At 47.6% G+C, this 22,445-nt stretch overlaps 1 protein-coding gene across 3 annotated transcripts in view; it reads left to right on the plus strand.

Moving 5' to 3' along the window:
- Window positions 1–2,330: 2,330 nt before the first annotated feature.
- Window positions 2,331–22,445, plus strand: part of Snx10 (sorting nexin 10) — a 67,508-nt gene continuing 47,393 nt past the window's right edge. The window contains exon 1 of one of the 3 annotated variants that reach the window (XM_042273330.2): window positions 2,331–2,497. The gene's annotated coding sequence lies outside the window, so the exon portion shown is untranslated. Of the gene's footprint in view, window positions 2,502–18,556; window positions 18,767–22,445 lie in introns of those variants that run through there. The other 2 variants (XM_076566808.1, XM_006982199.4) reach the window with 2 other exon arrangements.

Below are 22,445 nucleotides of genomic sequence, written 5' to 3' on the forward strand. Positions count from 1 at the left end.
TAGTTTTGGTGCCTGTCCTGGATCTTGCTCTGTAGATCAGGCTGGACTCGAACTCACAGAGATCTGCCTGGCTCTACCTCCTGAGTGCTGGGATTAAAGGCATGCACCACCATTGCCTGGCATAAATTATGATTTTTTTTAAAAGATTTATTTATTTATTTATTTATTATATATACAGCATATATGACTACAGGCCAGAAGAGGACGTCATATCTCATTACAGATGGTTGTGAGCCACCATGTGGTTGAAGGGAATTGAACTCAGGACCTCTGGAAGAGCAGTCGGTGCTCTTAACCTCTGAGCCATCTCTCCAGCCCCATAAATTATGATTCTTAACCCAGAAAAACAATGTAGTTACCATACTGCCAAATTAGACCAAAACAAATTTTTATTAATTTGAAGATTTGTTATTTTATTTCATGTGTATGAGTATTTTACACGCATGTATGTATGTGTACTGCACTGATGCCTACAGATGGTTGTGTGCCACCATGTGTGCTGGAACTGAACCGGGGTCCTCTGCCAGAATAGTAAGTGCTCTTGTTAGTTAAGTGTGGTGATATATGTTTGTAATTCTACTACTCAGCACGTGGGAGGCAGATGGGTGATGAGTTCAAGGCCAGGCTGGGCTACACCGTGATACCCTATCTCAAGGAAAAGAAAAAAAATAAAGCAACAAATAAAACTTCAATGTAGTGTTGTGTGCTTGAAATCTCAGCATTTAGAATTACAGGCAAGTACCGCTATGCCTGGCTGATTGTAGCTTCTTTCTATTTTGAATTATTTTCATATTCTTCCTTTCTCTGGGCCCTAACTCTGACAGTAGACACTGGAAAGGTTGCTTGTGGCTCTGCCCAGAGTTGGGAAGTCAGGCTCTTAGATGTTGTGTTGTGGAGAACATCTGTACTTGTAATCCCAGTACTTGGGAGACAAGGCTGGATGATTGATGGCAGTGTGTTCTGGGCCAGCCTTGTCTATATAGTGAGCTCCAGCAAATGCAGAAGTCAGAAGGCAGGTTCTTGATTAGTCTGGATTTAACGGGCACTGGGGATCTTAGACATGCTGTATTTTGTTTTTTCAGGCAATGAATGTTACTCAGACAAGGCTTTGATGGTTAAACAAACTAACAAACAAAAAATGATGGTCGAATATTGTTTTAGGGTTTTTATTGCTCTGAAGAGACATCATGACCATGGCAACTCTTACAAAGGGAAACATTTAGTTGGGGTGGCTAGCTTACAACTCAGAGGTTCAGTCCGTTATCATCATCATGTCAGGAAGCAAGACAGCATTCAGGCAGACATGGTGCTGGAGAAGGAGCTGAGAGTTCTTACATCTTGACCTGAGGGCAACAGGAAGTGGTCTGAGACACTGGGCAGTATCTTGAGCATATATGAGACCTCAAAGTCTGCCCCCACAGTGACACACTTCCTCCAACAAGACAATAACTACTCCATCCAATAAAGCCATACCTCCTAATAGTGCCACTCCTTTTGGGAGCCATTTTCATTCAAATTACCACACATACATCATAGCTTGGGTGCAATTTAGATCATTAAATGCCTATGATTCAAGGACTCAGAGATACAAGCCCAAGATAAGACATTGCATTTTGGAAAGTTTTGTTCAGAATGCAGTGTAACTGTGGAATACAGACACAGACAGCATTTCCAGGAAGATCCTGGGTGGTCCCAGATTCAAAGAATTCACTAACAAGTCCATCACTGAGTTTTTCTGTATTTAGATTTATTCATTTTATTTTATGAGTATTTTGCCGGCTTGTATGTGTATGTGCACCCCGTGGGTGCCTGTACAGAAGGTGGTGAAGTGGAGTTATAGGCAGTTGTGAGCTGTGGTGTGTGTGTGTGTGTGTGTGTGTGTGTGTGTGTGTGTGTGTGTGTGTTAGGAACCAGGTTCTCTGAAAGGGCAAAAAGTGCTCTTAAAGCTTAGCCATCTTCCCATCCTGGACCACTGAGGTGTTCCATGCACACAGGTGGGTGAGATTGAGATGTTCCATGCACACAGGTGGGTGAGATCCAGACCAAGATGGTATTTAGGAAATGTGCATATCCTTGGCAGATCTCAGAGCTTTCTCCTCATAGTTCATGAAAAAAGGGATTTAAAAAAGAAAAAAAAAGAAATAATTACAGAGAAGTTAAAAATATTTTTATAGCAATCAGTCACAAGCCCTCCACTGAGATCCCGCTGTTAACAGTCATGCTTGTCTGTTCCCAACCTCCCTCATCTCTCACTGCCGGGTGGAGAGAAAGACCCACGAACTAGGTGGCTGTTCCCACGTTCCTGTAGGAGGCTGGCAGTGGCGCGGGGCGGGGGCAGCGGGCGCGCAGGGCGGGGCGGGCGCTGCGTGCGCTGGACGCGGGGCTGCGCTCCTCCTCGGGTGCGCTCCTGGGCGCTCGCCGCCGCCGCCGCTGCCGCCGAGCCTTGAGTCAGCAAACTCCGAGGTGCTCCCGGCCGCCGCCGCCACCCAGACCGCGCGTGAGTAAGCCGAGCCTCGGGGAGGGAGCCGGGTGGCGGGTACCTGCTCAGCCCGGCCGGGGACGCGGAGGATGCTGGCGCGGGCGGGTTCTTTATTTTTTCTTCCCCTGAATGCAAGGCCGGGCATCTTTGAGTTTAGAGAGGCTGGAAGGGGTAAAGAAGGGGTTTTTTCCCCCCTTCTTCATGGGATTGTGGGATTGATGGAAAAGGCCGCGGAGGAACCCACGTTGACGATCGGGTTTGATGACACAGGGAAGCAACAGCCTGTTTATCGGTTCTGGACACATCACACTTTGCTAAAATTACAAGGATTGTTAAGGGGATGGTCACGGGATGTCTGTTTCCGCAAGGCACAGGCGCGTGGAGAGCGATGGATTAGAAATTGAGAGCAGAGGGGGGTTTGGCGTGATCTCCATCAACCCTTTCAGTTTGCGACAGGTGAAACCAAGGTCCGAGACGGGGGGAGCAGAAAGCACCCGGTGGAGGGGTGTATGAAAATCCCTCCTCTCCTGGGAATGGCTTGTGGGAGTGGCCGGAGGGGGTTGGGGGCATTAGGAGACTCCTCCAACCACTGGCCCATCTTTGAGGGGCTTTTCAGGAGGTGGAGGTTAAGTGTCCTGGCAACAGTATCTCAAGTGAGGTTGAGGAGTCTGCATGACTTCGCGTGATTCCTGTCCCTAAAGCAAGGATACAGCCAGGACAGTCATTCCGATTTCACCCATCCTCTAGGTGTCTTCCTCCCTTCTGGTCCTGAGGATGGAGCCCATGGTCTTGAGCATATTAGCAAGCACCTTACCGCTGAGGTGCACCCCAGCCCCCACCCCATTTATTTTTTTAAAGGGGTAGTAGAGTTGAGATTGATTGACATTGATATTAATGTAGATATATTTAGAAGTGACTGTGTGAAGCTGTAAAAGACCTCATTAGCAACTGCTTCTAGTTAACTGACCATCCATCTGGGTTTCTTCTGTCAGAGCATTCTTTTTTTTTTTTTTAATGAAAGGGCTATCACACTTCTTTTTTTAAATTTTTATTTACTTATATTATATACATAAGTGCTCCACATGTATAACTGCATACCAGAAGGGGTATCAGGTCCTATTAAGATGGTTGTGATTTACCATGTGGGTGCTGGGAATTGAACTCAGGACCTTTAGAAGAGCAGCCAGTGTTCTTAACCGCTGAGCCATCTCTCCAGCCTCCCAAAGTCTACAGTCTACACACATTCCCCCCGCCCCCAAGTTTTCTCTGTGTAGCTTTGGTGCCTTTCCTGAAACTCGCTCTGTAGCCCAGGCTGGTCTCGAACTTACAGAAATCCGCCTGCCTCTGCCTTCCGAGTGCTGGGATTAAAGGTGTGGGCCACCACCGCCCAATTTGTCTGCGCATTCTTAGTTACTGAAACGGGCCTGGCTGGCACTGCCCCCAAGGAGGTGTGCCCATGGTGGTGGTGGGGTGGGCTTGCGTACTTCAATCTCCTCTGCCCTGGACTGTGTTACCCGACTCCTTTGAATTCAGTTATGGGAAGACCTTCAGAGATCGGTGTCTTGAAAGTACAGATAAAGCTGGGCGGTGGTGGCGCACGCCTTTAATCCCAGCACTCGGGAGGCAGAGGCAGGTGGATCTCTGTGAGTTTGAGGTCAACCTGGTCTACAGAGCGAGATCCAGGAAAGGTGCAAAGCTACACAGAGAAGCCCTGTCTCGAAAAACAAAACAGACAAACAAACAAACAAACACAAAGTACAAATAAGCACCGCCGTTCCTTTCTGCGTGTTAGAGTTGCCCGTATGTCCCACGACAGCCCCTTCCCTCTACTTTGCCCGCTCCCGATCTCCCTTTTCAGCCTGGCATGGCACTCCTTTCGTTTTGAGTTAAGCCATTGGGGGAACTGGTTTCTCTTTCCTCTTTTAGTTCAGGGCTGCGGTGTAACAACCACTTGTGAAAGGCGGGGAACTAACTGCCTGAGAACAGGGTCCAGCCTGCAGTGGGTTTCGTTTTGGAGAACAGCAGAGGAGGGTTGGCTAAGATGATGGTCAGCACTTGGAAGGTCCCCCGATTTTAGGGCTGTTATCACCAGAGGTCTTTTTCCCAGTTATGAAATAGGTGTAAGTTGACACATAGGCTCTCCAGACTTGTCCCTACTAGAGGCTGTATGGGACGGTGCGCTGGCCACAGCTTCTGGTTTCAGATCCTTCTGAGTTGAAATCTTGGAACTCTTGCTGGCTAGCTCTCGTTGGCAGAGTCGGTCTTGGTGATGCACATCTGTAATCACCTTGGGAGGTGGAAGCAAGAGGATCTGGAGCCTGAGGCCATCCTTAACCTTAGGAGGCCTTGTCTCAAACGTAACAAAACAGCTGTCCTGGAACTCCGTATGTAAATCAGGCTGACCTTGAACTCAGAGATCTGCCTGCCTCAGCCTCCCAAGTGCTGGGATTGAAGATGTCAGCATGGTTGGTCCTAATTTTGAAATTTTTTTTTATTTTTTGGACAGTGTCTCATGTGGCCCAGACTGGTCTCTGACTGGCAGTGTGGCTCCCGTGCCGTGATTACAAGCATGAGCTCCTCTTGCATGTACTTGAGGATGGCCTTGAACTCTCAAGTGCTGGGGTTAGAGGTGTGAGCCACCACACCTGGCACTATTTAATTAATTAGTTTGGAGGAAGAATCTCCTGTGGCTCAGGGCTAGCTTTAAACACAATATGTAGCTGAGGCTTTGAAGGCTTGATGCTCTGCACTTACTTTCCAAGTGCTGGATCACAGGTGGGTGCCCAGCCTCCTGAGTCTTTTTTTTTTTTTTTTTTTTTTGTATTTTTCTTATTACACCTTTATTTATTTGTGTGTACATTCATATGTGTGTTTACACGTGCCCTTGCACATAAATGGAAATCAGGGGACCAGTCACTTCTCTCTTTCCATCATGAGATCCTGGGGAATGAACTCAGGCTTGGCAGCAGAGACCTTGACCACAAGCCATTTCACTGGCCTCCCTAAATTCTTTTTTTTTTTTTCTTTTTTCAAGACAGGGTTCCTCTGTGTAGCTTTGGTGCCTTTCTTGGAACTCCCCCTGTAGCCCAGGCTGGCCTCAGACTCACAGAGATGCGCCGGCCTCTGCCTCCCCAGTGCTGGGATTAAAGGCGTGCAACACCACCACCTCCCCACCCCCCACTTTTTTTTTTTTTTTTTTTTTTATTTGACACAAAGCTGAGACTGGCTTTGAACTCCTAATCCTCCTATTTTCAGCTCCCAAGTGCTGGGATTATAGTTGTGTGCCTCCTTGTCCAATTCCTGAATCCTTTAGGAAGATATGAAAGGTAATTTTTTTTTGCTTTGTTTTGTTAATAATTACATGAGGTTCTATTTTGGTAACAGTGTTGAATACCGAGTTAACGATTCATCAATAACCCAAACACACGCATGTACAAAGAATTCAGTTTCTTAGACAGTTCTGTCCCACCACAGTTCTTCAAGGGGCAGGCTCCTCTTAGGTGCTGCTTTTGGAGTCTAGTGGGATATTCGTACTGGATTTGATTGCTGTCAACATTAGTATTGAATCAGTTGGCTGTATTTTGGCCGTTGCTTGTCCCCCAAGGGATCAAGGGTTTGTCCCCAGTGTGAACCCATGACAGGTTGTAAAACTTATAGGAGGTGGGGCCCAGTGGGAGTCCTTGGGTGATTGGGGGCTTTGCCCTTAAAAGGGATCAAAGACAGTCCTCCCAGGACCCTGGATTAAATCTCCTGTGAGAAAGTTGTGATAGAAGCCGGAGGCTGACCTCCGGGTTGCTCTTTGCTGGCCCGGCTGCCATGTGATGTCTTTATTTCGTGCATGCTCCCTGCACTTTGGGGCCTTCAGAGCACAGCTGCTGCTGCTTGCACCATGCACCCTCAGGGTCATGCACTAAATGCGTCTCTTTAAATCGTGAAGGTGCTCAGTCCTAGGTGTGAAGTTACAAATGAAAGGGGACCAGTTTACCGTGGAAAGAAAAGCAGTCTGGAGCCCCTTTTGATTAGGGGATGGAAAGACAGAAAAGGGGGTGAGAGGAGTCAAAGGGGACACCAAAGGACAGAGGCAGGCCCCTCAAGTCGGTACCAGCAATGGGAGCATAGGTAAGGATGCCCCAGGCTGCTGGGAAACAGCCTCTTAGAGCCTGACATTCAAGCACCCGGTCCCTGTCTCCCATGGGCTATGAGGCTCCTGGGTCCCCTGCGCCTCTCCTTGGGATTTCTCTATGTTCATGCTCCTCACATGGCTGGCCCGGCACTCACCACACTTGACTTTTCACTTAGCGCTTGCCAGGCTCTCCTGCGGTCATCTTTCTCGTTTTGCATTTTGATTCCAGGCCCCCCAGCCATCCTCTGCTTCTCTGGCCCGATCCTCAATTTCCCTGAGACCCTTCCAATGCATCTTTTTCTTGTCAACACTGTCTCCCTGGATCTGTGGTTTTCAAACATTAAAAAAAAAAAAAAAGAACATTTATTTGTGTGTGTGTGTGTGTGTGTGTGTGTGTGTGTGTGTGTTTCATGTTAGCTGGGTGTGCTTGTGTGTCACGGCATTGCAGGTGGGGAGGTCCAAGGACAGCTTGTTGAGGTTGGTTCTCTTTCACTCTGTGGGTTCCAGAGATTGAATTCAGGTCTTTGGGCTTGGTGGCAAGTGATGCTACCTACTATGCTATCTGCCCCCCCCCCCCCCCCCCCCCGGGACATTTTATCCATAGGAATCATGTGGGAAGAAGGGCATTTCTGGGCCTCAGGGCCCACGGTGAGACCTGGGAGTCTGTTTCCCCTTCTCCAAGGCTGGTACAGACTGTACAAGTCCGGCTTGTGCCCATGGCTTCAGAAGTCATTGGTAAGCCAGAGACTTCCCTTTGGTGCTGGGGATGGAACTCAGGGCCTCTTGGAGCCTGCTGGGCTGTAATTAGCACTGAGCTGCATCCCCAGTTCTCAGTTCTGAGCTCTCTTGTTTCACAAACTCAGCCACGTCATCACTGATGGAGAAGCCTCACTCTACTCTAGGGTTTGTCTGTTAGTTGACTCCACGAGGTTAAAGGAGAAGCCACCGGTGTAGCTCCAGGCCCCTCCCTTCCTACGGTCCCCTGTGCGCTAGAACCATTGTTCTGTTACTGTAGACACCACCCACTTGCTCTCTCAGTTTTTAGCTTCATTTCTTTCTTTATTATGTGTGTGTAAAGGCATGTGGTGGTTTGAATGAGAACGGCCCCTCTAGGCACATATATTTGAATAACTTGCTCTCCAGTTGGTGGAACTGTTTGGGAAGGATTAGGAGGTGTGGCCTTGGAGGAGGAGGTGGGCTTGGAGGTTTCTAAAGACTCCTATGATTCCCAGTGCTCTTTCTCTCTGCCTGGTGGTTGTGGATCAAGATGTGAGCTCTCCAGTATTCCTTTGCTCTGGCATCATGGACTGTCAACCTCTGAAACTGTAAGCCAGATTAAGTGCTCATCTGTTTTTTTTTAAAGGTTTATTTTTGTTTTCTATGTGTATAGGTGTCTTGTCTGTGTGTATATCTGTCTACCACATGTGTGCCTGGTGTCTTTGGAGGCCAGAAGAAGGGATTGGATCCCCCTGAAACTGGAGTTACAGACAGTTATGAGCCACCGTGTGGGTGCTGGTAGTTGAACCCGGGTCCCCTGGGTGCACAACAAGTGCTCTTAACCACTGAGCCATCTCTCCAGCCCCTAAACACTTCTTGATGAATTGCCTCGGTCAATAGACAAGTAGCTAAGACTTGGCGTGTGTGCCACGCTATGTGTGCGCTTCTTTGCGCATGCATGTGTGCCATCGCGGGCAAGTGTTAGGGTCAGAGGACAACTTGTGGGAGTTCTCTTCTTCCCCATGTGCACTTCACAGATTGAATTCGGGTCATCAGGAATGGCGTTTATCAAGTTCCTTATCAAGTTTACCAAGTTCCTTTATCCGCTGAGTCATCTTGCCACCCCCCAGTTCCTCTTCTGTGAGTACAAGCTTATATGGTTAGTGGACAGGGCAGAACATGACTGTGTATGTGGGGAACCTGTACTCCTTGAAGTCACAGACACACCGGGAGCTCTGTATGGTGCTAGGATTCAGTAATGATCTCTTCCTGGCAGAGCGTAGAATGACGTTGGAGGAGGTGGGGGAGGTACGCTGATCCTGCTGCGTGTGAAGGCTGGGGGTCTACTTGGGTTGGCAGACTGGAATGTGGGTCTCAGGGAGTAACTAACGTGTAGCCTTTTCATCCGTTTGCCTAGCCGTGATCAGACCCTTCTCCAGCCCACGGCCATGTTCCATATGCTGGGAAATCAGTGTTAGGATTGGAATCAGGGTCCTGGCCATCACTCACTTTATGTTCAGCTCATCTCTCTGATGGTTGAGCAATGGTGGAAAACTGAAAAACTGTGACCTCCCTGTTTTGAGAACTTGGCAGAGCTGAGTCTGTAGACAGACACATATCAGATGACCTCAGATTACTTCAGTGTTTCTGCCAAAAATGGAGTTAGGAATAATAACTCTGACATTTCACCTCCTTCTAGAAGGACTTTCTGTGTATCTTACCTTTGACTTCTCGATCCAGGCCTTGGATGTCTAAGAGTGAGTGATCTGACCCTTGAAGGCGATGGCCATGACGTGTGCTTCACGCTTGCAGGTGAACCGCAGAACATATATGTTGGAAACGTTCTGTCCCCTAAACATTGTTATGTGACATGGAGGACATTTGAAAGAAAATTGTTTTTAAAGGACCAAGTGAGCTGTGACGGGAGCCGGCATATGAGTGCCAGACACCAGCCTCCATGTCTTCTCATTGACTCATTACAGTAGATCTATGAAGTACACAGTTGGCCTGTTTTATAGGTAAGGAAACTGAGGCACAAGAGGTATTAAAGGATTTCCCTTGGCCAAGGGCAGAATGTGAATGCACAGTCGGTTTGGCAGTGACCGCCTTTACACCCCCCCCCCCCTCCCGTTTGCTGTGCCTTTGGCTGAGTGTAGAGGTACTTGGCTTGCTCACAAGGTGATTCCCTTGCTCACCAGGCAACCCTTCCTCCTTAACCTGTCCGTTCGCCACATCTGGAGCAGTATTCTGTTGGGTAGTTAGAATTTGATTAAGTAGGTCATGTGTACTTCCTGATTATTGAAAACCCCGCCCAGCACCAGTTCTCGGCGTCTATGTAGAAGGTGGCGATTGCCGTGTGTTGCAATACTTGTGCTTTTTGTTTCCGCTTCGTGTTTTTGAGGTAGTGTCTCCGTCAGTAGCCCAGGATGTCCTGGAATTCGGGCTGCCCTTGGATTTGAGGACTCCTTCCTTAGCTTTCCAAGGGCCGGTATCCCAGGTGTGAGCCGCCACATCCAGCCCCACCTCTCCCTTTGCGAGGAGAGGGTCTCAGTGTGAGGCAGAGCTTTGGGCGGCTCTTTCTCTAACCCTCATACCTGTACCCTTCCTAATATTAGCCCCAAACAGGAATGGTGGATGCCCTACGTTGTGCCAGCTCGTTCTTGAGCTCAGTCTTCTTTCTGACCTCTGCCTGGTCCTCACCCTGCCTGTGACACCAGCCTTCGTCCAGTCACTGGTCTGTGAGTCATCTGGCCCCTTCTCCATTGTGCCCTCTGTCCAAGTTCCTCCTGTTGCGTAGTGGCCTTTATTTCCTTCTATAAAAGTTTTTGTTATTTTGATTAATTCCTTGAGAATTCATTCTATGTATTTGGACCCCATTCACCCCCAACTCCTCCCCTTAACCTCCTCCCAGGCGCACCCCCACCTCCCCGCCCCGAGTGGTCTTTATTTCTTAGGGTGGTTTTAGGCTCTCAGCAAAACTGAGCAGAAGACGTAGGGGAGGCAGCACTTGAACTTGCCGTGAAGCATTACAGCGGGTCTGTGTGAGCTGAAGCTGGGGTATGAGCAACAGAACTGGACTCAGTATCGCACACCTGTGATCCTGGCACTTGAGCAGGAGTTCAAGGACATCCTTGCCTGTGTGGTGAGTTTGCAGCCAGCTAGAGCAGGCTTTTGTTTTTTTTTGGACTGCCCGCCCCCAAATCATGACACAGAGACTTATTAATTTTGGAAGCTCGGCCTATAGTTTAGGCTTTTCCCACTAGCTCTTATAGAGTAAATTAACCCATTTATATTAATCTCCATTTTGCTCTGTGGCTTTTTACTTCTCTTCTATCTTGCACCTCCCGTTTCTTCTCCATGGCCTCTGGTGTCTCTCTCATGCCTAGATTCATCTCCTCTTCCTCTCTTTCTGCCCGGAAGTCCTGCCTAACCTCTTCCTGCCTAGCTATTGACTGTTCAGCTCTTTATTAAACCAATCAGAAGGTACCTTGGCAAAGACACATCTTCACAGTGAACAAATAGATTATTCCACCACAACTAGCTGGGGCCCAAACTCAAAAAACCCCAGAAAACCAGTTGGGAGCCAGTTATAGGGGTACGCGTGCGCAGATCTGCAGTTAGGTAAGGGCGTAAGCATCGAATTTGGGTCTGGGGTGTCAGACCTGGGGCCCTGCCTTGTAACAGGATAAAACTCCAGTCTCTGGTGCCAAAGTCTGGAACAACTCCGTGGAGTTTGTTTTCTCCTTCCACTCCGGTTTGAACCCAGGTCTCTAGCCTTGCATGGTAAGTGCCTTTACTCTCAAGCCATCTTGCCAGCTGCCTCGTGCCTTAAAAGTCCCATGCTGGTCCCTGTTTGTCCTGCTTGTCCTCTGCCAGTATCAAGGCCTAGTTAGGTGGCTCATGCCTTTTCTTCTCTCCCTCTTTTTTTTTTTTTTTTTTTTTTGAACAGGGTCTTTCTATTGTGTAGCCCTGGCTGTCCTTGAACTGGAGGTGTAGACCAGGCTGGCCTTGAACCCACAGAGATCCACTTGCCAACTGAGATACATCTTCAGCCGCCCACTTTTTTTCTTTTTAAAAGATGTCTTGTTAGCTTATGTGAACTATGCATGATGAAAGGGTTCGTTGTGTGTTATATTTTGATCATATTCTCCCCCACAAATGTCTCTTGTCCCCTCCTGGTGATTTCCTTTCTCTTTCCAAACCAGTCCCTCTTCTACTTGATGGGTCGGTCACATTAGAGGATCACTGGGGGGTGGGGCGCGGGGCTGTTTACAGGAATATGAACACTTTACCAGTGGACTAGAGTGTTGAGAAAAATGTCTCTCTTTCCCCCATTGCCTTGGCTCGTGTTCCGTCACTGGGAAGAGACACCATGCCCAAGGAAACTCTTAGGAAAGAAAGCATTTCGTTGGGGGCTGGCTTACAGTTTCAGGGGGTCAATCCATTGTCATCATGGCGGGGCACATGGTGGCACACGGGCAGGCACGGTGCTGGAGAAGTACTTTATCCTGGTCTGCAGGTAATGGGGGGTCGGGTGGCGAGAAAGAGACAGAGACAGAGAGACAGACAGAAGGACACAGAGAGAGACTAGGTTTGGGCTTTTGAAACCTCAGAGCCCACCCCCAGTGACACACCTCCCCCAACAAGGTCATACCTACTCTAAGACCACACCTCTTAATCCTTCCCAACAGTTCTTTGTCTAGGGACAAAGCATGCAAATACATGAGCCTGTGGGGACCATTCTCATTCAAACCACCACGCCCATCAATCATTAACTGCCTCTAAATTCTCAGGGAGAGGTAGGGCCTTGTGAGCACTTCCCTTTTGAATTTTTAGGGCAAAATGTTAACATTATTCTTTTTTGTTTTTGTTTTTCCTAGACAGGGTTTCTCTGGTGTAGTTTTGGTGCCTGTCCTGGATCTTGCTCTGTAGACCAGGCTGGCCTTGAACTCACAGAGATCTGCCTGGCTCTAAATAATAAAGGCGTGCACCACCACGCCTGGCCATTAACATTATTCTTATTAACCAGCTCATCTTCCACAGTCCAGTGGAATCAAGAACTAGGAGACAGTGAAAGCCTCGTGTTATTATTATTATTATATAATATTAGCTGTGGTCAGAGCTGGGGAAGTACTTTTTTTTCATCATGTGATGAAGGGTTAACCATGATGGAGAGAGGTGGACTGGAATAAGAGATTACTGTTCTTATGTCCACCTTTCCATCACAGGTGGTTGGTGTTATGCCCAGGTCGTAGGGACCCCCCCCCCCAAAGACCACTACGGAGACCAAATCCCATGTGTAAAAGCAAAGAGCCTTTATTTTTCAAGCTCTGAGCTTAGTTTCTCTGTCCAATGCAGCAGTGAGAGCAGAGAGCCCTGAGCCCAGGTGGGGTAGGGTTTTGTTTTTGTTTTTTTTTAAATCATAGCAGAGGTTGGGGTGAGGGGATTTCCAGGGTTCAGGACCCTGATTGGCTGACATTTGTCTAGGGGTGTAGGGAATGTTTGGAATGTCAGGTACTTCCCCTTAGATGCAGGCCCCCCTGGGTGGGGTCAGCTCTGGCTTTTCCTGGGTCCAGGTGTTGCCAGCCAGAAGCTGTGTCTGGGCCTCTAAGCCTGTCATGGCAGCTGGGTGGTCAGGCTGTTTTGGGCCCCCCATGGTTGAACTTTTCAGAAACTTGATGATGCAGAAATGGAGAGAATTTTCTGGAACTCATTCAGACAAGTTTAATGTACCCAATATTTATTGAGTGCTGACTCTCTGCCAGGCACCCTGCTAAGTGAATGCTGGGTTTTCAAGCCTAAATGATTTGGACAAGGCCCTGACCTCGGGGGACTTTTGAGATGACAGATAATAAACACAGAAATAAATGAATGGTTAAAACAATACCAACTGCAATTAAGATAAGCTTTAAAAAAAAAAATGGAGCGTTGCCTCTCTGCGGAGGTGGAGAGGCCTACCTGAAGGGTAGGAAGGAGCCATTGTGGTTAGTGGGGTGAGGGAGCCGGAGGGGCGGGGCGGATATGAAGGGAATAGGAAGCACAAAAGGCTTTTGGTTGAGGAATGAGTTGGGCAGTGGAAAAGGCCGGCTGTGTGTGCAGAAGAGTTCAGAGGGAGACGTAGCTGGGCAACTCTGAGGGGTGTGGCTTACAGGGCCCACAACACAGGTAAGACCTATCTTCTGGACTGGGGTTGGCACAGTTTTCCCACCATAGATACTCTTGAGAGGCATGAGGTGCGTGGTTGGGGCTGTTGCAGTGTGGGGCTGGGGTATTTGTGATTTGGATGCCTCTTACCTTCGACTGCTCCCTAAAGTCTAGTGCTTGGGGGTGCCATGTGTTTGGTAAGAGAGGTCATATACAACCGGAGAGAAGAATTGGCATTCAAGGCTTGTTAGTGTGCACCACACTTCTTTTGCCACGGGACACACAAGCCTTGTACAGCCTGCTTGAATAACCACGTACATGCTCTATGAGCAATATTGATTCGTCTCCATATAGTATGTCTGGGAGCACACTAGGGTGAGGCTACAGTTTGTGACCATGGTGGAGCTTCATTGTTCATGGCTGGGTTCTCTCTAGGAAATTCAAAAGGAAACAGTCCTTGTAAATTTAGGACAGAAATGGCCTTTCTCTATGTGGTGGGCACCATAGGAACAGATTGATAAATAAAACTCATTACCTAAAAAAAAAAAAAAAAAAAAAAAAAAAAAATTAGTGAAGCAACCCCCAGAACCCACAAAACCCAACAAACCAGAAAAATGTATTTGTAATTCATGTCATTAAGAATCAGTTTTCCTAAAAAAATACCAAAACCTATAAATCAGCCAAGAAAAGAACAAATGCTCTGCACTGGAGAGGCTGAGGCAGGAGAATCACTGTCCTGTCCTGTCTCAAAAATACTTCAAACAAAAATGGTTAGAAGATATAAACAATTCATGCAAAAGAAATAAGTAGTTCATAAGCACATGGAAGGACCTTGGCCTTGCACATATTTGGAAGAACCCCCCCCCCAAAAAAAAACCCCACCCCAGTTAAATGTCACTGAACTAGAGCTGGCAGGCTGGCTCAGCAGGTAAAGGTGCTTGTCACCCAGCCTGATGACCTGAGTTCAGTCTCTAGGAGCCACAGGATGGAAGGAGAGAGAGCTGACTCTCATAAGCTGTCCTCTGACCTTCATGTGTGAGCACACGTACAAATAAATGTAATTAAATCAAGTCACTTATGCAGACCTGGGAAAATCTTATCATATTAGGAAAGATTTGGAAAAGCAATTCACTCAACTGTGAATTCTCTGCAGGGGTACATATCTGCCATAGTTAATAGTTCACTTGACCTTATGAACCGAGAAATTCTGCTTGTAGATATTTATTTCTCAGCTGTACTCATGAAGGTTTTCACTGAGCACTGTTGGTAACAGCACAAGAGTGTGTGAGTGGGTGGCTGGTGAAAATGCGCAACAGTACGTCTTCATGGTGGAGTAGTATGCAGCTGCAAAAAAGGAGAGCGTTCTGTGGATAGCTGGGTGCAGGCCACACGGTTAAGTATAAAGAATGAGGCATAGGAAGACGTGTGAGTTGTTACCATTCGCAGGAAAAGAGGGATATGGAATAAACATCTATATACTCACATCTGCACAAAGTGTCTCAAGAAGAATGCTCAAAGGACTGGAGGGCTGGGGTGGGGGAGTTTTCATTTTGTACTCATATTCTTCACATTTCCAAATGTGTTAAATTAAAAATATTTTTATTACTTTAAAAAGTGTGTGTGTGGGAGCTGGAGAAATGGGTCACTTGCTGTTCTTGCAGAGGATAGTTTCAGTTCCAAACACTCACATGCTGATACATAGCTGTCCGTAACTCCAGTTCCAGGGGATCTGATGCCTTCTGACCTCTGCAGGTATGAGACATGCATGTGGTGCACGGACATACGTGTAGGCAAATCACTCATACATTAAATGTCGCCAACTCGGCCCTGTGGTCGGGACGAATCTCTCCCACCCACGTCCCACAGCCGCTTAGTCCCAAGTAAACACACGGAGCTTTGTATTATTTACAAACTGTATGGCTTATGGGTCAGCTTCTTGTTAGCCAGCTCTTATAACTTAACCCATTTTTATTAGTCTATATGTTGCCATGTGGCTGTGGCATTACCGGTCTGCTGGCATCTTGTTGCTCCTTGGACTGGCGTCTTCCCACTCTCCTTTCTTCTCCTCTCTCTCCAGTTGGAATGTCCCGCCTCACCTTATTCTGCCTCACCATTGGGCCAACCAATCAGAGCAACATGTATTCACAGTATACAGAAAGACATCTCACAGCAATTAAATAGATACATTTTTGCAGAATCTGTTTTGAAAAGTGCGTGTGTATGTGTGCAAATGCATGCACACCATATGCATGTATGTGTGTGTGTGTGTGTGTGTGTGTGCCCGCCCACAGAGAGAAGCACCAGGTCCCCTTTGAATCTGGAGTGAAAGGCAGCCGTGGGTTGCTCTACATGGGTGCTGGGAACTGAACTCTGGTCCTCTGCAAGAGCCGCAGCATGTGTGTCTGACTGCTGGGCCATCTCACCATCCCCTAAGTGTGTTAGAATAAGAGGCTGTCAGAGCGAAACTGAAGAGTAGTGGATGGACAGACTGGTGCTTTACCCGCATTGCACTGTCGCCCAGTGTCCAGCGTGTCTCCTGTGCCGCAGCTTTCTCTGCTGAGAAGGGACCAAGTTCAGCCTTCAAAGGTTAGGAAAAAAAAGATCACAGGTAAAGTTTTCATTCCTGAAATCTGTGAATTGGTTTACTTACTTGGAAAAAAGGACTTTACAGGCTGTGGCTATGTTAAGGAACTTAATTTCTCTCTCTCTCTCTCTTTTGAGACAGGTTCTCACTGTGTAGCTCTGGCCTGGAACTCATTCTGTAGACCTAGGCTGGCCCGGAACTCAGAGATCCACCTGCTTCCACTTTCCAAGTGCTGAGATTAAAGGTGTGCACCACCATGCCTGGCCAGAGATCTTGATTTAAAAAAACAACAACAAATTATTATTGTGTGATTGTGAGCATGCTCTATGGACATGCCAGGATGGGGGAGAACCAGGACATAGGAACAGACACAGCAAAGCAAAACCAAAATCCAGCAGTGTGGATCCAAATTGCGGAGCTCAGTGCCTGGCATCTGAGGCTTGTAATTCTTTGGGCTCCAAAGGGCTTGGGCAGCCCTGCCTCTCCAGCTCTGCCATCCACAGCCTCCAAAGGCTCTCTCTTAGGCCATCGCCATTCGGTTTCTACAGTTCTCCTAGGTCGTGGCATCTCCCGATACCCTGGGATCTCCATAGCAACTGGAGATGGGCCTTCACCGATAGCCCCCAGGCCCTGCCTGCAGGACACTGACCCCGGCACAAGGTGCCAAGCCTGAGCTGCTCTCTCTGAACCCCTCCTGCCTTCGAAACCAGTAATCCACGGGAGACTCTTGCATTGCCGAGTTCAGCTCAGGATGTCGTCTCTTTTGGACCACAGTTGGTATCAGCTTCTGTGTGTTGACCTCAGGAAGTGCTTCTTTGCTGTCCCAGTGAAGCATAGACGGCTGCACTTCAGTGATACTGAGCTCTTAGGGACAGTAGCTGGTTCTTCAGCCAGTCCCAGCCTGATCTCCAATTCTAGGTCTCTGCCCATCATGTGGGTCACAGCAGCAGGAGCTCAGGGAGCAAGTTACACTATGTGCCTGCTGTGTGTGTGTGTGTGCGTGCGTGCGTGCGTGCGTGCGTGCGTGCGTGCGTGCGTGCGTGCGTGTGTGTGTGTGTGTGTGTGTGTGTGTGTGTGTTCCTGCAAGTGCTGCAGCGGGCTGAGGCTAACTTTCCAAAGTCATTTTTCTCCTAAGGTAGGCCCTGGGGATCAAACTCAGGTTGGCAGGATTTTGTAGCAAGTGAACCATCTTCATGGTCTTATTATTCATGGTCTTATCTTCATGGTCTTATTCTGGATGACTCCTTCAAAGCGGACAGGCTTTCCTGACTGTGGGCTGAGGAGAAGTAACCTCAGGCCTTTTGGTGCCCTATGGACATCTTGATTTTAGCCTGGAGAGACCCATGTCTTAACACGGACTTACAGAAGTGTAATGAGGAATCTCTGCTGTTGGAAGTCACTAATTTGGGTGAGATTGGTTTGCAGCATTTTGGGGGTACTTGTATTTCTCATTCTTAATCTTCCTTTGAAGGCCAATTAGAACACTGCTCAGCATATGGTGTCTTTTTTTTTTTTTTTTTAAGACACTGACTTTTATTTTTTGTGTGTGTGTTTTGCCTGCATGTATGTCTGAGCACCACATGTGTGCCTGGTGCTCTCAGAGGCCAGAGGAGGATATCAGATCCTTTGAACTGGAGTTACCGATGGTGGTGAGCTGCCATGTAGGTGCTGAGAATTGAACCCAGGTCCTCTGGAAGAATAGCCAGTGCTCTTAACCACTGTCCGTCTCTCCAGCCCCTTGTTTGTACTTTGACACAGGACTTCATGTGGCCCAGGCTGACCTTGAACTTTATAGCTAAGAAGATCCTTGAACTCCAGCGCTTCTTGCCTCCACATCCCACGTTCTGGGATGGCAAGCATGCACCTCCCTGCCCAAATCTTGACTATGAATTTTTGATTATGTAGATGAAGCTGGCCTTGAGTTCACAGAGATCTGCTTGCCTTTGCTGGGGTTAACGATCTGTGCCACCTGCTCAGCCCCGACTTTCTTTTGGTTTTTCAAGACAGGATCTCTCTGTGTAGCTGTGGTGCCTGTCCTGGAACTCACTCTGTAGACCAGGCTGGCCTTGAACTCACAGAGATCTGCCTGCCTCTCCCTCCCAAGTGCTAGGATTATAGGCTTGTGCCACCACCTCCCAGCCATTTTTTTTTTAAATGTGGAAGAGATTATCTTAAGATTTTTTTTTTAGCCTTAGGTATGATATTGTGGACTATGAAGCCGTATTTGATGTCATAAGAACGTCTTTCCCCCAAGGCCATTGCTCCCCTTGGCCTGTAACAGTTTCTGTGTTGGGAACTTGATTCCTCTCACTTTTGCATGTTTAGCCAGTGGAGGAGAGAGAGCCTGAGGAGCTGCAGCGGTGTGAGAAGAACGTTCAGAGGAATAGGACACTTGCCAACGAAGAGTTAAACCATTACTCAGGCAAATGAAACCAGTGGGCCGGACATGTTTTTGCCTAATCATTAGCCTAACAAGCCCTACCCTTGCTTGTCTCCGCCTTCTTCCTCTTAAGGCTCTGGCGGGTTCGCTTTGTAAGAACAAAATACCCTGGGATGTCCAGTCTGTCATCAGACTGATGGGCAAACCCAGAGCCCCTAAGAACTCCGCAGAGGCAGAAATACAGCTTTCTTCTTGGAACGCTACTCCTATTTGCTTTATTAGACAGAGGTGGCTTTTTCTGAGGATGCATTTTCAAAGTCCGTCGTCGTCGTTTAACAGGTTGGTGCCTTGGCTTGTTGAGTGTGTTTGGTTTGCGATTGAGTGACTGGTGATTCTGTGAGGCTTGTTTTCATGCACTGGTCTGAAAACATTGGGCAGCTTTCTTGTTTGTTCACCTGTTGTGAGCAAGTGCTGAGATTTAATAATGATGAAAAGAAAAGGATGTATTTTACTTTGAATTATTTGTGTGTTTGTGTGGGTATGTGCAGGCACCCTCAGACGATCCTTTGGAACTGGAGTTACAGGCAGTTGTGAGCTACTGGTGTGGGCACTAGGAACCAAATTCAGGTCTTTCTAGAAGGGTATCAAATGCTCTTAACCATTGAGTCATCTCTCTCGCCCAATAGTATACATTTCTTTCTTAAAGTGTTTTTTTTTTTTTTTTTTTTTTTTTTTTTTTTTTTTTTGAGACAGGGTTTCTCTGTGTAGTCCTGGCTGTTCTGGAACTCACTCTGTAGACCAGGCTGGCCTTAAACTCAGATCCGTCTGCCTCTGCCTCCTGAGTGCTGGGATTAAAAGTGCACATCACTACTGCCGGACTAAAGATTTGTGTTTAATTTGTTTATATGTATCTGTGTGTCTCTGTGTGGCTGTGGCAGTGCCTGTGGAGGCCAGCAGACAGCATCTCTCTCCCTTGAAGCTGTAGTCACAGGTAGTAAACCACTTACCTGGGTATCGGGAAATCACTTCAGGTCCTGGAAAGGGAAATCTGAGGGTTTTTTTTTTTGCTCTGAAGTTTCCGATAGTTCCGGCTGCTTTCACTTTCACAGGCTGCTGTCAGGCAAAGCCCATGCGCTGCATTGGCCTCTGCTGAAAGCATTTTAAGAAGAAAGAGACCGGGGATGGGTGGTGGGGATGGGTGGGTGGTATCAGATTGAAGTAGCAGGGAAAACAGGCAAATATTAAGACTCCATATATGATGAGAAGAGTTAACCAGAAGAAATTAAAAGAGCACTTCAAAGAAAAGCGTTCATTGGGTTGATGAAGAGTCAGTCATGGTGTACGTGTGGGAATATCTGTACTCAGGAGTCTAACCTAGAGCCTAGCCTGGTGGCTCACACCTGTAATCCCAGCACTTGGGAGGCAGAGGCAGGAGGATCAGTACAAGTTCGAGGCCAGCCTGGGCTACATATCCATTTCCAGGCTGGCTAGGTCTACATAGAATGATTGTGTAGGTCTGCATTTGTGAGTTCCTGAGAAGGGGGCCAAGGGCCAGACTCTAGGAGCTGGGGTTACAGGCCATTGTTGTGAGCCAGCCAGTGTGGGTGCTGTGAATAAACGGGGCCGCTGTAAAAGCAATATGTGCTCTTAACCTCTCCAACCCCTTTTTATAACTTTTTAAAGGTTCAAAATACTTGACAGTATCTTAATTCCACGATAGCTAACACAATAGGGATAACAAATCAAATGAGTTTTTGTTTTGGTTAGGGAATCAACTATAACATGGCTATTTTCTCTTGCATGTGTGGAACTGAAGCTGTCAAATTTGAGATTTTGATATTTATATCAGTATATTTAGCATTGTGCCTTGGTAAACAAATCCAACCTGTTTCCTTGAGCAGGCGATACATGGGGACCCCCGGCTAGCTTAAGTAAATTGAACTAGAGTCACACGTCTTCAGAACTCAAAGTAACCCAGGATTGTCCAGCATCCCAGGATTACTGCTGGGAAGCATGATTCATTGGTGCAATTACATCATCTTTTAAACGTATTAGTATGTATTAAGTGACCAGACGAGAAGCAAACACTGACCCCTCAGCCCTTTCAGCCTGTGGTTCCGTGTTTTTCAAAACCTAATAACAGACATTAGCGGTAATTGTATGTGTGTCTTAATAGGGAGACTTGAGTCCGAGGTGTTCTCCTTGCATTAATTTGTTTATTGCTCAATAACCATAGAAACAGGTTCTGCTGTCAGCTCTTGTTTTATATGCAAGGCTACCAGGCAAGGCGAGGTGAAGCAGGTGGTCCAAGGCCACTTAGCAGGAGTCTAGGCAGATGAGTAGACCTCGGACTTTTGGGGTGTGTCTGTGTATTCAGACAGGGTTTCTCTGTGTAGCCCTGGCTGTCCTGGAACTAGCTCTGTAGACCAGGCTGGCCTTGAACTCACAGAGATCCGCCTGCCTCTGCCTCCGGAGTGCTGGGATTAAAGGCGTGCACCACCACCACCACCAGCAGACCTTAGACATTTTTTTTGGCGGCGGGGGGGGGGGGGGGTGGGTGTTTCGAGATAGGGTTTCTCTGTGTAGCTTTGCACCTTTCCTGGAACTCACTCTGTAGCCCAGGCTGGCCTCAAACTCACAAAGATCCTCCTGGCTCTGCCTCCCAAGTGCTGGGATTAAAGGCGTGCGCCACCACTGCCTGGCCAAGACCTTGGACTTTTTTGATTCACAGTCAGGAGTGCTGTGAGGTGTATGCTCAGAGATCTGGCTTTGCAGTACCAACCCATGGGCGGACACCGGGCACCCTAGGCTTTGTTAGTGTGGTGCCCTAAGCTCTGGGTGACTTCTGGGCATTGTTTTGTCACTACCATTTTGTCAGTGTAATGTGACAGGGGATCCGGTCTGTGCTATTAAGGTAGAGACCAGAGATCCCAAAAAAGCAAGGATGGAGGGGAGCTGTGCTATTTGGACTTCACAGTTTTCCGGAAGGCAGATTGTAATTCAGTGTTTGCCAGATAAGGCTAAAAATATTGTGATCGGATCTTCCCAGGAAGGTTATACAAAGGAAATGTATCACAGAATTAAAAAAAAATTACATTTTATAGGCAGGGTGCCTTTAATCTCAGCAATTGAGAGGCAGAGGCAGGTGGATCTCTGTGAGTCTGAGGCCAGCCTGGTCTACAAAGTGAGTTCCAGGGCAGCCAGGGCTACACAGAAAGACCCTGCCTTGAACAACAACAAAATTACATTTTATTTCTTTGTGTGGAGGTCAGAACACAGCTGGTGGGAGCTGGTTCTCTTCTGGAGATTGAATCCAGGTCAGCAGGGTTGGTGACAAGTCCCCTGACCTTTGGAGTCATCTTGTAGGCCCGTACCTGGTTGGAGGAAGTTAGGCTAAAGCTCCCTGGGGTTAGTGAGCCTAGCCAGCACCTTAAGAATGCATCGTGGTAACCTGTGACAGAGGGGTTGACTTCTGGAACAGATTGGTGACCTTGAACAGATCACTCACCTCTGAGCTTTAGTCTGTTTGTAGAATAGGCAGGTTGTGAGAGGTGAGGGAGACAGTGTGTGTAATGTACACAGTACAGTGTGTACAATGTGCACACAGTGTGACCAATGGCTGTAAATGGCAGCTGCTTTTATTCTTGTGGGTATTTTACGTTAGTTTTACTAGAACCTTCTTTTTTTTTTTTAAAGATTTATTTATTATGTATACAGGAGAAGGTGCCAGATTGCATTACAGATGGTTGTGAGTCACCATGTGGGTGCTGGGAATTGAACTCAGGACCTCTGGAAGAGCAGTCAGTGCTCTTAACCTCTGAGCCATCTCTCCAGCCCTAGAACCTTCTTTTTTTCTTTTGAGATTTTACTTATTTAATTTTATGTGTTTGAGTATTTTGCCTGTGTGTGTGTCTATGCACTATGTGCTTGCAGTACCCACAGATGCCAGAAGAGGGCATTCGATCCCCTGGACTTAAGAGATAACTGTGACCCGCCATTCCAGTGCTGGGATCAAACC

The sequence above is a fragment of the Peromyscus maniculatus genome, chromosome 3 (assembly GCF_049852395.1).
Source record: "Peromyscus maniculatus bairdii isolate BWxNUB_F1_BW_parent chromosome 3, HU_Pman_BW_mat_3.1, whole genome shotgun sequence".
In the NCBI taxonomy this organism is placed as follows: domain Eukaryota; kingdom Metazoa; phylum Chordata; class Mammalia; order Rodentia; family Cricetidae; genus Peromyscus; species Peromyscus maniculatus.